Source organism: Myotis daubentonii, chromosome 5 (genome assembly GCF_963259705.1).
Source record: "Myotis daubentonii chromosome 5, mMyoDau2.1, whole genome shotgun sequence".
Taxonomy (NCBI): Eukaryota; Metazoa; Chordata; class Mammalia; order Chiroptera; family Vespertilionidae; genus Myotis; species Myotis daubentonii.
This window is the reverse complement of record NC_081844.1, coordinates 97,066,905-97,070,124: the sequence shown is the minus strand read 5'-3', so window position 1 is coordinate 97,070,124 and position 3,220 is coordinate 97,066,905. Positions and strand designations below refer to the sequence as shown.

The window sequence follows — 3,220 nt, the reverse complement described above, 5'->3', positions numbered from 1 at the left end:
TGTGATGGGATGTCACTTCCACGTTTGCTTCCTGTTATATAAGACAGTCTGCTTTAGCTACCTGGAGTAGGAGACTCGCCTGCCCATTTGAGGAGGTAAGCATCCATACTAGAGCAGCTCCGTGAATGGAATTGTGAAAAGCTTCTAAAAATCCGAGGACAGCTGACAGCCACCAAAAAGTAGGAGGTCTTCATACAATCATACAGCCTTAGGGAAAGGAATTCTGCCAACCACCTAAATGAGTTTAGAAGCAAATTCTTCATCAATCAAGCTTCCAGATGAAACCCAGTCTGACCAACAACCTTGGGAGACCCTGACCAGAGGCTCCAACTAAGCCATGTTCAGACTCTTACCATAGAAAACATGTGATAATAAACAGGTATTGCTTTAAGCAATTAAATTTGTGGGACTCTGTTATGCAGGAATAGAACACCAATATAGGGGTTAAATTTCTAACCTCACAGCCACAGAAGTTGTGGAACTGGATATCTAGCCCAGGTCTGCCAACTCCCAAGTCTATGTCCATAAAGGCCACACCCTGCCCTGCTACTCCCAAGTGGTGCAGTCAAATATATGTTTCAGACTCCACTGGCATGAATCTCATTACAGCTGGAAGCATTTAATGAAGCAAGTGTTAAAAATAAAGACATTAAATCAGTGCATGTTTTATGGCTTGTTTGTTTATAAATTCATTAAATTCATATCTGTCAGATCTATACCAAGTTCAGAAATTTACTTTGGACCTGGAATACAAAATAGAAATTTGGTCTCTGCTTCCAGAAGCTTTCAACTATATCTAACAATAACCATATGGGCCAATTCAAGCACAAAGAGCCATTGAGATCTAGCCATTCTTGTACATATATGTCATCAGTACACATGGACATGGACAAATGCCTGACAGGAAGTACATCACAATGTTGACCTCTAGGCGGTGAGATTGCGATTCTTAAAAGTTATTTGTCTTTCCTAACTAATAGAAATAGCCTTTAAAAATAAAAAGAATCGGCCCCTCTCTGTCTTCTCTGCACTGGGAGCGGTTCCCCTCATGCCCTGAAAATGTATGCCTGCACCAAGTTTGTCTCCACCCCCTCCTTGGTCAGGAGCACCTCTCAGCTGAGCCGGTCAATGCTGAAAGGACCAAAGACACCTGACAGATGAGAGCCTCAGCAGCTTGGCAGCCCCACGTCCCCTGACCTCGCTTATTTCTAACCGCAGCTTCCAAACCAGTACCATTTCAAGGGACACTGACACCGCAGCCAAGTTCATTGGGGCTGGGGCTGCCACAGTAGGGGTGGCAGGCTCTGGGGCTGGAACTGGGACTGTGCTTGGGAGCCTCATCATTGGTTATGCCAGGAACCCTTCTCTGAAGCAACAGCTCTTCTCCTACACCATTCTGGGCTTTGCCCTCTTAGAGGCCATGCGGCTCTTTTGCCTGATGGTGACCTTTCTCATCCTCTTCGCCATGTGAAGGAACTGTCTCCACCTCCCATAGTTCTTTTTCCCGTGTCTTGTGCCGGGGTCCAACCCCAGCAGGTCCAGGGGTTCCCAAAGGCGTAGATGGAGTCAGCAAAGAAGGAATGACACGGAGACAGCGTTCAGTTGATCAGCAGCCTAGCCAGGATCTCCAGCCAAGTTCTGGTCTCGATCTCCAGAGAGGTTCTGCTTCGGATCTCCAGCCAGGTTCTGTAGCCATGTTCCCTCGCTAGGTTCTCCAGCCAGGTTCTGTCTGAGATCTCCAGCCAGGTTCGGTCACCAGGTTCTAGTCAGGTTCTCTTGCCATATTTCTGTAGTCAGGTTCAGTCCAGGATCTTTTGTCATGTTCTCTCCAGCGAAGTTCTTCTGTCTGTAGGTTCTGTGTAGGTTCTGTCTTCTTGGCTCTCTTCTTAAGTTCTGTCTCTCTCTGTCTTGTTACATCTGTATTTATACCAGTTGATTCAATCCTATCAATCTCTATTACAAAGGTTAGGGCGTTTCTTATCTCCATTCCAGGGAGTAAAGATTATGCAGCTTAAGCATGATTGTTTGTAGTTAAAGTGATTAATTACCCGCCTGGCACTTAGTTAAGGGGTTTTATTCCCTCCCTAACTTCAGGGGAAAATCCCTACCTGGGGATTCGACCTTTCTCGGAGAGGTGACCTTGGTTAAAACACAGCGCCAAGAAGGTGAGCAAACATATTAAGAACCGTATGCCATATATGCCAGGTCCCTTGAAACAGCAAGGATGGACCGGCTCCCGGCAGTCTTGTCTGCCCTGTATGGTCCTTTTCCTATATCTCCCTAGGAAGCCTGGGGAAAGTGGTTGGCTCAGGGTTTGACAGAAGGAAGACAGATAAATACTGTATTAAAAAGAAAAAAATTTAAAAATAAAAATAATCATGCATAGCTATTACAGATCTTTTAAATCATTAAGTCTAACAACTAATCAGATAAAAGAATGTTTACAGAATATGGACTGTAAATATATTTCCTCTCAAAATTTAGTAGTATCTGCACAAGTTCTTGAGTGCCCCTTCATTATTTAGCCCTCAGTATAAATTCCGCTTATTTTTTGTTTTTGCTTCAACTATTTCACAAACATTATAGCAGTGCATGTTCTGAAAGATCTAACTATAACGCAGCACCTTTAAATCCATTTGCATGAGATGAGCCCCCAGAACGCTGGAGGAATGAGTTCAATAGACTGTGAGTTGAGGAAACATCTGACAGAATTTAACCACAAACCTAGGGCATAAATTGCAGGCCCATTAGATATTGGGGGAGGAGTGGCAATATATTGAGAGAACACAAATGCAAAATATTCCATAAATGTTTTCAGCTGCCCATATATGAAATAGCTAGACGGGGATGTTCTCACTGCAGCACACGCCGCCCCCCGGAAGAGAAATGAAAGAGGCATTTGATGTGTCTTCCTGAGTGCACAAATCTAGAGCTCTTCCCCATGCTGTCATCCATGCATGCTCACACTGGACACTTCATCCTGCCTGCAGCCACTGGACAGGAGGGTTAACTGGAATCAGAGGGCTTGTTCACTTTGGGCGAAGGTGGGGTGAGAAAGACTCTTTATATGTTGACTTTGACGTGCTGAATTTTCTATTCTTCAAATTAAAACTCTTACCAAGTGGTGAGGCACAGAGAGCTGAGTTTGTCATGCACAGTCCCACAGCTGCATGCTCTATAGGGCAGGGATCAACACCTGGCACCTCACAAAGTGTCTGGC

General features: G+C 44.7%; 1 pseudogene; it reads left to right on the top strand.

Moving 5' to 3' along the window:
* The first annotated feature begins 914 nt into the window (after positions 1-914).
* Positions 915-1,509, top strand: LOC132234352 (ATP synthase F(0) complex subunit C2, mitochondrial-like; annotated as a pseudogene).
* Positions 1,510-3,220: the final 1,711 nt, after the last annotated feature.